Source organism: Octopus bimaculoides, chromosome 8, assembly GCF_001194135.2.
Source record: "Octopus bimaculoides isolate UCB-OBI-ISO-001 chromosome 8, ASM119413v2, whole genome shotgun sequence".
NCBI lineage: Eukaryota > Metazoa > Mollusca > Cephalopoda > Octopoda > Octopodidae > Octopus > Octopus bimaculoides.
In genome coordinates this window covers 52399890-52411496 of record NC_068988.1, presented here as the reverse complement: position 1 = coordinate 52411496, position 11607 = coordinate 52399890, and positions in this window count along the sequence as shown.

Here is an 11607-nt window from a genome sequence, read left to right as displayed (position 1 = left end):
TATATATATATGGATTGTATGGAAATATGAACTTGTTCTGAGAGAAGTCAGCAGGGTCAACGAGTGGACAGGTAGCAGGAAAGTGCACTTAATTATTGACCTACACCTACACAATCATACACACACACACACACACACACACACACACACATGCATGCAGTACACATGCACACACACAGGCATGTACGAAGGCAACCAGCTAAGGAAGTTCAATGAAAAATATTTTATGATTGTGATCAGGGGTTTGTTTGCTTGTTTGGTTAATGAAAATTGAACCTAATGTCTTCCTGAAACTTGGTCAAAGTACCACGTAGCACCACCAAAACCAACTAAGCACCACCACCACCACCACCACCACCACATGACACGACACCACCTACAACATCAGTGCCATCAAGCTAATGAGGAAGACTCCTTAAGTGGTCAGTTGATCTGCTGAAAATATCAGCCAAATCTTCCATGAGTTACACTCAACTATCTTGAAAATAAAAGGACATTGCTAATCAATATCTGAGCAATGGATGGGATGGTTATGACTGGAATGCCTTTGATCATAGGTCAGTTTAATCTATTAGGACTGACCTAGGGCTAAACAATACCAGCAACATGACTAGTATCATTACAACTACCATCAACATTATCTCATATATTCATCCATTTTTAAGTTTGTGTGGTGAAGCTTGAGGGAGACGTGGCTGTGTTCTCTAGCACAGGTATTAAGGCAATGAGCTGCCACAGTCAGTAGCACAATAGACAAAATGTGCAGCAGTATTTTGTCCTTACATTCGGAGTTCAAATTCCAAGGTCAACTTTGCCTTTCGTCCTTTCAAGGTCAATGAAATATGCACCAGCTGAGTACAGGGACCGGATCTTGTTCAAATCGGGGGCACCAGTTTTCCTTTATGTTTTATGTAGTGTTTTTGGTACTAAAAGACTTTCAAACTTCGTATACTTATCTATTTTGTGTTATAGAACAGAAAAAAATTTTTGTATTCGATTTTATTTCATGTAAAAAATTGTCTTATTTCGATAATTTCTACTAATCACTGACAAGTATTCAGTTGAAAACAGTTAGCGCTGTAACAGTGTATATCGTATTAATCCCCTAACCCTAACTAGACTGTTAACCCTAACCCTAAAACTAACCCTAACTCTAGAATCCGAACTCTAAAATTGTTACACACATAGATACGCACAGCGTAATTTATTATATAAACAATATATGCGTATAAATTACGATTAAACCGGATGAAATATGTCACAGGGAATAACATTTTTATGACCGGCCAGCAGTAACTCTATTCAGCTGACTAGATGTCAGTGATTGGTTGAAATTACAGAAATACGACAACATGGAATAACTTGCGGTGTACGTTTTTTTGTTAAGAAGACTAAGAGTAAAAGATGTTTTATATGACACATTCTACCAGTGTCCCAAGTTTCAAAGTGTTTCGTTAGTGTTTCGTTAAGAAAATACTGGTGCCCCCGTTTTGAACTAGATCCCAGGGACCAATGCAATCAACCAGCTCCTTCCCCTAAAATTTCAGACCCTGTGCTTTTAATAGAAAGGATTATCTAGCACAGGTGAGGACAACATTTTTCAAGAAACAGGCGACAACACATTGCTCATCATCAGACAGGCTGCACTACTAAAAACATTCCAAGTAATCTTTTATTGGTGTGCCACTCAGAAAAGTCCTTTGAGCTGAAATTTGCCCATGACTGACTTAGATGGTCATATAGTAACATAAAATTTCCCTTATTGGTGTTACCCACTTCAACACAAAATACTCAGCACCCCAAGAAAGTATAAAACATTGGTTAACTACCTCTTAAGCTGCCAAGCCTATGTAGTATACAACACTTAGAGTTTGAATCATTCCAGACTGACCCATTGAGACCCAACCTCTTTTTTTTACTATAGACCAATTTCATGTGAGACAATTTTTCATACAGACCAAGTTATGTGCATGACAAAACAATAAAGTACATGATATATAAATTATTACATATATATGTACATAGATATGTATGACATATATAAAACATATATAATGCAGAAACATCCTGCACTGTGTGATAGTAAAATGAAATAAAATTTAGAAATTTATCCTTTCTGCATGACTTGGTATCAAATGGTCCACAGCCCAAATATTGAGTATCTCTGCTCAGACACTCTCATTTTAAGCTCAGCCACATCTCAGATGCAGATGACATCGCCCATACTGCCCACTATTCACCAAAATTCAGCTGCTCTTAGCTTTAATGCACTGAGCTTTAAAACAGAGTAATACCCACTAAATTCACTGCACGATTTATCAGTAACATTCAATTACACAGTCAGCACATTCAAAAAGCAAATATAACAGATTCACAAAAAGGCAAAATACTAAAAATTACACCACTACAACATTCACAGCACATATAAAAGATATAATGGAAACATGGTGCACATCCATAATTAGAGGATACACAAATAATACAATTGATCAATGCATGAAAACAATGTCTTTCAAGCATAATCAATACAACAGATCCACAACAGATTGCTTTCTGGATTCAATCTCAGATTCTCTGAATCTTCGTTTCAAAAATGTTACCAAATTTGGTAATGTTTGCCAATAGCTAGTGACACAACATCCGTGCAGAAGATCAATCCACCTACAGGCATATATTGCAGACAATCACATTTGAAGGTGGACAAAAGTGGTGTCCAAGTGAACATTACCAAGTAAACTTTCTATAAGATTTTTTTTTTTTATATGAGGTTATATAAACCCTGGAGAGGCGCAATGGCCCAGTGGTTAGGGCAGCGGACTCGTGGTTATAGGATCGGTTTCGATTCCCAGACCGGGCGTTGTGAGTGTTTATTGAGCGAAAACACCTAAAGCTCCACGAGGCTCCGGCAGGGGATGGTGGCGAACCCTGCTGTACTCTTTCACCACAACTTTCTCTCACTCTTTCTTCCTGTTTCTGCTGTGCTTGTAATTCAAAGGGTCAGCCTTGTCACACTTTGTCACGCTGAATATCCCCGAAAACTACGTTAAGGGTACACGTGTCTGTGGAGTGCTCAAACACTTGCACGTTAATTTCACGAGCAGGCTGTTCCATTGATCAGATCAACTGGAACCCTCGACGTCGTAAGCGATGGAGTGCCAACAACAACAACAATATAAACCCTGGATTTCAAATTTGATTAGAGTTCATTTTAGTTGCAGCTGGACACAATGTTAGTGTGGCACACATTATATAAGACAATCTCTCAACTCTGAAGTATTTTTCACTTTTATAGAAATGTGCATCTTCTAATACATCACTTAAAAAGACAGCCTTAAAGAAGCCATCTCGACTACTTTCTTTCTAACAGAAGATGGCTGTCTTCGAACATACTGTCACACAAACTGCATTAAATAAGATCTCAAATTCTTTTTCTCTCATCTTCAACTCAAACAAAACATTCCTATGCTGCCATCATTATAATCTTCCCTAAGTGACTACAGATACATGACTTCATAAAATACAGTCATTTATCTATCTCTCTCTCTCTCTCTCATCTCTCTCTCTACACACACATTTTAAAAAATAACATTCAATCTTTTGCTATGTAAATCTATTGAATTACATTCAGTAATCACTTTTTGAAAGAACAAACGAAAAGAATTGTTGAATTATATAACAACTATTTCTCCTTATTCTTCTTTCATCTTCCTCACTGCATTAAAAAGCTTTAACTTTTCAGATCCATCATGGATTATGCTAGTCCTGTCTCTGCTCTTAATCCCTCATCAACAAATCCTATTCTATAAAAGATACAAACCAGAGTACTTCACAAGATTCATACAGACCACACCCAAAGACTACTTGCACAATGAAACAAAACTGAAAGACTATCTGAACACTGTGAGATGTACAGATTCTGGCCACAACAAACTCCTGCACTCACAGTCCTACCATTAAATGCAGAATCATTTCTGAATAAAAAATACATATACAATGCTTCAGGAGAGCTTCTTAAAAACATTATCTTTCACACTCAGTGAACCAACCAAAGCCTTGTAAATGAATTTGGTAGGTGGAAATTGTATGGAAGCTTTACATGCATTTGTGTGTGTGTACGTGTGTACACACAGACGCAGATGTGTGGTAAGAAGCTTGCAGGTTCCAGGCTCAGTCCCACAGCATGGCACCTTGGGCAAGTGTCTTCAATTACAGCTTTGGGCTAACCAAAGCCTTGTAAGTGGATTTGGTAGACGGAATTTTAAAGAAGCCTGCAGTATATATATGTGCGTGTGTGTGTGTGTATCTATGTGCATGTGACTACGTCTGTGTTTGTCCCCCCTATCATTGCTTGACAACCGGTGTTGGTGTGTTTACATCCTCATAACTTAGCAGAAGTAAAAGAAACCGATAGAATAAGAACTAGGCTTAAGAAATAAGTCTTGGAGTTGATTTGTTTGACTAAAAAACCGTTCAAGACGGTGCTCCAGCATGGCCGCAATCAAATGACTGAAACAAGTAAAAAATAGGTGAGTATGTTTGTGCTTATGTGTATGAGTGACAACCAGTGTTGGTTTGTTTATGTCCCCATAACTTTAATAGTTCAGCAAAAGAAACTGATAGAATAAGTAAATAACTGATAGAAGAAGTACTTAAAAATAAGTACAGGGGTCAATATGTTCAAGTACAAACTCTAAGGCAGTGCCCCCAGCACGGATGCAGTCTAATGACTAAAGTAAGTAAAACAAAACAAAAAAACATAACAGCAATTGTATCATTGACTCCAAACACTGTTCAGAAATAAAAAAAAGTAAAAAAACACCAATAATTAACAGTGAAAAGCAACAGCTGTCATATCTACACTGAGTTCAACTTGCCAGCCTCCATTGTGGACACAGTGAAATTCTATAACCATATATAAGTACAAGGATAGCTGTGTGGTTAGGAAGTGTGCTTCCCAAAGACTTTGTTCCAGGTTCAGTTCTGCTGTGTAGCCCCTTGAGCAAATGTCTCCTACTATAGCCCCAGAGCCCGAGTAGGTTTGGCAGACAGAAAGAAAAAGACCATCATTTGTACATATCTTTTTGTGTGTGTGTGTGTGTGTGTGTGTGTGTGTGTGTGTGTGTGCATGCATGTGTATGCATGTGGGGGTGTGCACACATGTATGTGTGTGTATGCACATGTGCATGTGTGTGCATGCACGTGTATGTGTGCTTGTGCATATATGCATATTTATGTGTGCGTGTGTGCCCTTATCACATCACATGATAGTTGTAAATCAGCATCAATGTCATACTAGAGGTGTTTGTTTCCAACCTTCTGTGAAAAATGTGCCTGGTCATAGGAAGCATTATCTGCCTGGAAACAAGTGAAGATTCAGTATAGAAAGGGCATCCAGCCATAGGAAATCTGTCTCAACAAAATTCCATCTGACCTTTGCAAGTATGAAAAAGTGGACAATGATGATGATGCAAAAACAGATTGGATGGTAGTGAAAGTACAAGTCCAAACTCAACGCTGTACCTCATACGATTACCCACTACTAGTCAGAGGTATGGTATATCCAGTGTTACAGATCTATAGATCATCCAGCAGACTACTTATGTACCTCAGATAGATCTGCTTGAGCAAGCTTGACCAAGGGCTACATAAAACCTTTACGTGGCACATAAAAAGCACCATTCGAATGTGGTCATTGCCAATGCTGCCTGACTGGCTCCCATGCCAGTGGCATGTAAAAAGCACCATTCAAGCATGGTCGATGCCAGTACCACCTGACTGACCCTCGTACCGGTAGCACGTAAAAAGCACGCACTACACTCTCAGAGTGGTTGGCGTTAGGAAGGGCATCCGACTGTAGAAACTTTGCCAAATCAGATTAGAACCTGGGGCAGCCTTCTAGCTTGCCAGTCCTCAGTCAAACAGTCCAACCCATGAGGATTTTTCATGCAATACGATATGCCTTGAAGATGATTTAGCTGCTATTTCTAGCTTGTGAAATGACTGATAAACGCTCCTACAACTTGTACAAACGATCAAAATACAACCCACAAAAGCAGGCACTCAACAAAAAAAAAAAAATTCAACATGAAGAAACTAAACAAGGAAACAAAACAAATAAAAGAAAAACCAGACAACTGGCCAACATTCCAATATCACCACAGAACAAACAGTAAAATACCACATCACAAGTTACAGTAATAACTTTAAACAGCATAACGACACATAAGCAACTCCCTTATCAAACAATTTTCCAACATCGGTCACTGAAAAACACCACCCCAACACGAACACAAAATAAGTGATATACATCTTTCACTCGACCTATTCCTTCCGTCTAACAGACTAGTAAAAAATAAAAATACAAATATTGGAAAACCCCAGGAACTGACAAAATCAAAAACATTCACTGGAAACAGGTTCAAGGAATTGTTGGACTGAAGAACACTTTCAACTATTCACATCACAAACAACAAAGCATGTATGTGGTCACTCATCCTATTAGAAATAGTTAAATCTCTCACAAATCTCAAAGGGGATAGATATATTACTTCTTATTTATTGAAGCCATTCATTCGTTAGGGAGTATAGGGCAATCAACAACTTTTTTGCCACTGTTCTCAATTGAGGGCGGTCTTCTGTTCTCCCAGGTTTTGTTGATTTTCAATTGTCATTGAAGCTTCAGTAACTTTGCATTTTTCTAAGTAGGGTTGTTGGCCCCAGAGTGGGTGCAATGCTGGTTGTAAGGGTCATTGGGGTAAACAGACTACCACACTGCAACAGGAACTGAATCTTGTGGTGGATATCATATGCTACCTGAGGTAAATTTTCTGTTCAAGTCCACCGTGCACACCTCTACTATGACCACCACCAAAACATATATGGACAGACTGGTCATTAGAGAAATACAATGAACCCAGATTCCTACATTGCATATTGGGTGTGCAATATGGCCCACAACAGGTAGAGTCATATTATACATAAAGTTTTAGTTCTGTGGAACCAACCCAGTCATCTATGCTGTAGATCTATTCAATCATAGTGATCGAGATTACATCATCACTAGTAATAACCATGACACCATCAGTGATTGTCACTGCAATTCCATACATCAGACTTGAACCCTTTCATTTCTGTATTCCTACTCAAATACACGGCTTTCATTCCTATTACTGTTAAAAATAATGACAAATTTAGTAAAATAACTGTCATCATTAAGCTGGTATTTGAGACATAAATTAATGTAAAATTTTGATGAAAGTTTTTAATTTAGATCACTTTAAAATGAGGAGTTTCTGTCTTCGAGCCAGAGACAGTCTGAAGCAGGTTGGTACGAGAAGAGTTAAACAGCTCCTAGCTGTGTTTAAAATGAAAAGGGGTGTCAGTTTGTGTGAGGTACAGCAGCTATGAGGTAGACTAGAAACTGTTAAACTGTAAAACACACAAGCACTAAAAGCTTAAAAAAGGTTCAGGCTCGTTGTCCCAGCGTACTCCTGCTCAGGTTAAAACTGACATTTAGTCATAACATGTTAAGCAAAGAAATTACAGAGAACTTTGAAGAAGACGGAAAACAAACAATTTAAAGAAGTCAATAAAACAACAAATACCAAATATTTCACTGTTGCTGTTGTTGTTTTCTCTCTCTCTCTCTGTAATTATTGATAGTGTAAACTATTTTCAATAAAATACTTGCAGAGAAAAGCCAGCGAACACCATGCTAAATTATAGTGCTCAGTCATTTAGCCTCACAAACAAACTGATTATGTCTGTGTTATATTCAATAACAGCTGTCTGGTAATGTAGTTTATGCTTTGTTTGGGATTGTTCACTTTATTGGCTTGAGTATTTTGTTTTGGTTTTTGTCTTTTATACACATATATATGTGTGCGTGTACATATACACATATGTACGTACGTATGTAGAAAGAGAAAGAGAGGTGTATGTACGTGTGTGTGTCTGTATGTATATATACATATATATAAAATATATAGTTTTAGGGAAAATAACCAAGTTTCAAGAACTCATCGATGAAAATCCACTATCACATATAGAAAAATTAACAATTAAAAGCACAATAAATGAGTATAATATAAAGCAAAGTAAATATCATAAGATAAATATAATATAATTATAATTATATTTATCTTATGATATTTACTTTGCTTTATATTATACTCATTTATTGTGCTTTTAATTGTTAATTTTTCTATATGTGATAGTGGATTTTCATCGATGAGTTCTTGAAACTTGGTTATTTTCCCTAAAACTATATATTTTATATATATTTTATCTATAAAGCTCAATTTAATTTTAATTTTTTATAAATTGATTTTAATTGAGTTTTTACCTGTAATTTTGGATTTTGTCCCTAATATTATTATACATATATATATAGTCCTTTTATAAGTGGTTTTGTGGAAATAAAAACAACAGAACAAATGCTATTTATTTATACAATTCTTGGACCAAAATATCATTGTCATTACAGATTTAAATGTCCCTGTCACCAGGCTGGAACAAGTTTAGCAGAGGAAAGGGATAAGATAAGGAATGACGGTATGGCAGGGAAAGGAAGTTCACTTTAGAGTTACAATGTATACAGGATATGACAAAAGTATGTACATCACTGTAGAGTTAAAATCGTCATCGTTTTTACTGTTCACTTTTCCATGCTTGCATATCAGATGGGGTTTATTGAAGCAGATATTCTACAGCTCAATGCCTCTCTTATCATCAGCCCTTACCCGTTTCCAAGCAAAGTAATATTCCCCCCATGGTCAGACATGTTTTTACAAAATGTTGCAAATGAATGACACTGCTTGTGTGATAGTGATGCTCATTCACCACTGATAAATGATATAAAGACAAGGAGACACAAACGTATGTGTGTGTGTGTGTGTGTGTGTGTGTGTGTATATATACATATATATATCATCATCATCGTTTAAAGTCAGCCTTCCCTGCTGGCATGGGCTGGACGGTTTGACATGAAGCCGGCTACCAGGGAGCTGTCCAGACCCCAACTCTCTGTTGTGGCATGGTTTCTCTGGCTGGATGGCCTTCCTAATGCCAACCACTTAGCAGAGTGTACTGGGTGCTTTTTACATGCCACCAACACACACACATACATATATATACACACACACACAGGATGGGCTTCTTTCAGTGTCCACCTACAAAATCCACTCACAAAGCTTTGGTTGGCCCAGTGTCATAGTAGAAGGCACTCGTCCAAGACTGAACCTAGAGGAGCACACTTCTTAACCACACAACTACACAATTAAAACACTGACATCACAATTTCCTTTTTTTTTTAAAGTATATTTTGCTTTTTAACATGGATTCACATTCAATTTTTCTTACAAACATATTTTGGACACGACTTCAAGTTTACATATCACAATATCTTTTTTGCAGTTGAACATCCTTCATAATAATAATAATAATTCCTCACTGTCAAATATCTTTCTGAAAAGTTTCTGTATATTTAGTGGTAAAATATTTTACCACTCAGCAACCAACTAGAATTAAAATGGTCAGCTTGTTTAGGATAAGTTCATTCGTATCTACTCTAGGCACAAGGACCAAATTTTTTTTTTTTGGGGGGGGGGAGTTGACTAGATCGATCTCAGTATGCAACTGGTGCTTAATTTATCGACCCCAAAAGGATGAAAGACAAAGTCAACCTTGTCAGAATTTGAACTCATAACATTAAGACATGAAATACCACTAAGCATTTCGCCTAGTGTGCTAACATTTCTGTCAGCTCGCCTCTTAGAATAAGTTCAATCTGCTTTTAAAATCTTTACTGCTTTTACAAACCACAGCTACCACTAATCACATGCCAAACCAAAATGCCAATCCTTACAATCCAACAAAGAAGCCACTTCATGGTAGTGCAGGCTGCTAGAACTAGCAGCCAAATGTCTCTTTAGTCATACAAGGCCATCTTAAAAAAAATAGAGGAAAGACATACTGGATATTGTAAACCTTGATATACAAAAAGACAGGATAGGCAAGGTTAGAGCAGCTTTGATCACAAGCCTGCTCTTTCAGTACTGACCTATAGCTAAACAACATCTCTATTGTCTACAAACAGGGCAACCGATATGCTGAGTCTCAGACCACATTGTTCCAGTTAGTATATAGTGCAGAGGATCCATCCATCCACCCATCTTCTCCGCCCACTATTACTGAGAGGTTCATGGAGTAGAGACCTCAAGCACCCACTCCATAGGGTCCTATCAGAAAGCAACTGTCAGACTTTTCAGCTAGATTCCCAAGTGCAACTAACTGAGACAATGGATGTTATCCAACTATCTAGTTCTTGACCTACCTCTAAGTTTCCTGTCAGTTTTGGCTCAGCTTGAAGAATCTATCTTGTGATTCTTTCCTGTGATATTCTTATCACATGTCCATAGCACCAGAGTTGTGAACCATCAATGCTTGGAGAGAGTCTCTGATCTTTGTGCTATACACTACTACCAAGTACCATTACTCCAGAGATCCTTCAGAATAATCCCATTTCGGCCACTTATATTCATGGTTATGTGCTTTTGATCATTATCTAACATTCATGCCCATAGATGAGGACCGGCATGAAATATGCAGAACATATTACCCTACTTATTTGAAACTGTCAACATGAAAAAACAAAGTTACAACTTTACCGGTGAGTGATTGGCATTAGGAAGGAGCATCCAACTAGAAATATATTTCTGAGTCAACAATGAATGATTTAGCAGAAGCTAGAGAAATGATATGGTCATGAAAGTCATGTTTTAAAAAATCCAAAACATTTCTAAAATAACAAATATTGTAAAACACATTCGTATTTCAGAGTCTCAATGTTTGGTCTAAATACTGCCAATGTGAAGTACCAGAGTCAATCCACAATAGTTTTTCAACCTACAGATAAAAAAAATGTGTAAGCTGGCATGGCTGCTGTGGTTCAGAAGCTTGCTTTGCAGCCATGCAGTTTCAGGTTCAGTCCCACTATGAGGTACCCAAGACAAGTGTTTTCTATAATAGTCCTGGGCAGATCAATGCCTTGAGTGAATCTAATAGGAAGGAACTGTGTGGAAACCCATGGTCTGTGTATGCATGTGTGTGTATCTTTGTTCTTCACTCACCCACTCCACTGCCACATTTTGACCTTTAGTGTTGGTTTGTTTACATCCATGTAATTCAGCAGTTTGGCAAAAGAGACCAATAGTACTGGGGGCAATTTATTACACTAAATTCTTCAAGGCAGTGTCCCAGTTTGGCCACAGTCCAATGATTGAAACAAGTGAAAGATAAAAAGATATATATATATATATATATATATATCAATATATATTATAAATTAACTACCAACAAAAATAACTGGTAAGCTAACTCAAAAAAATCATCACCAAAATAGCAGAAAAAAATGACAGTGAAGGTATGTAGACTCTTCAAGAATCGATCCTTTTGGTGATAATAATAATAATAATAAAGGAGTTACGACGCAAAAACGTATATATTTAAATGAACATATTTATCTTCTTCAATATATATTTCAGTATAAAGAATTCATTAAGAGACTTAATAAATCAAAATTCTTTTACACATCTTCAGGAAAAATAA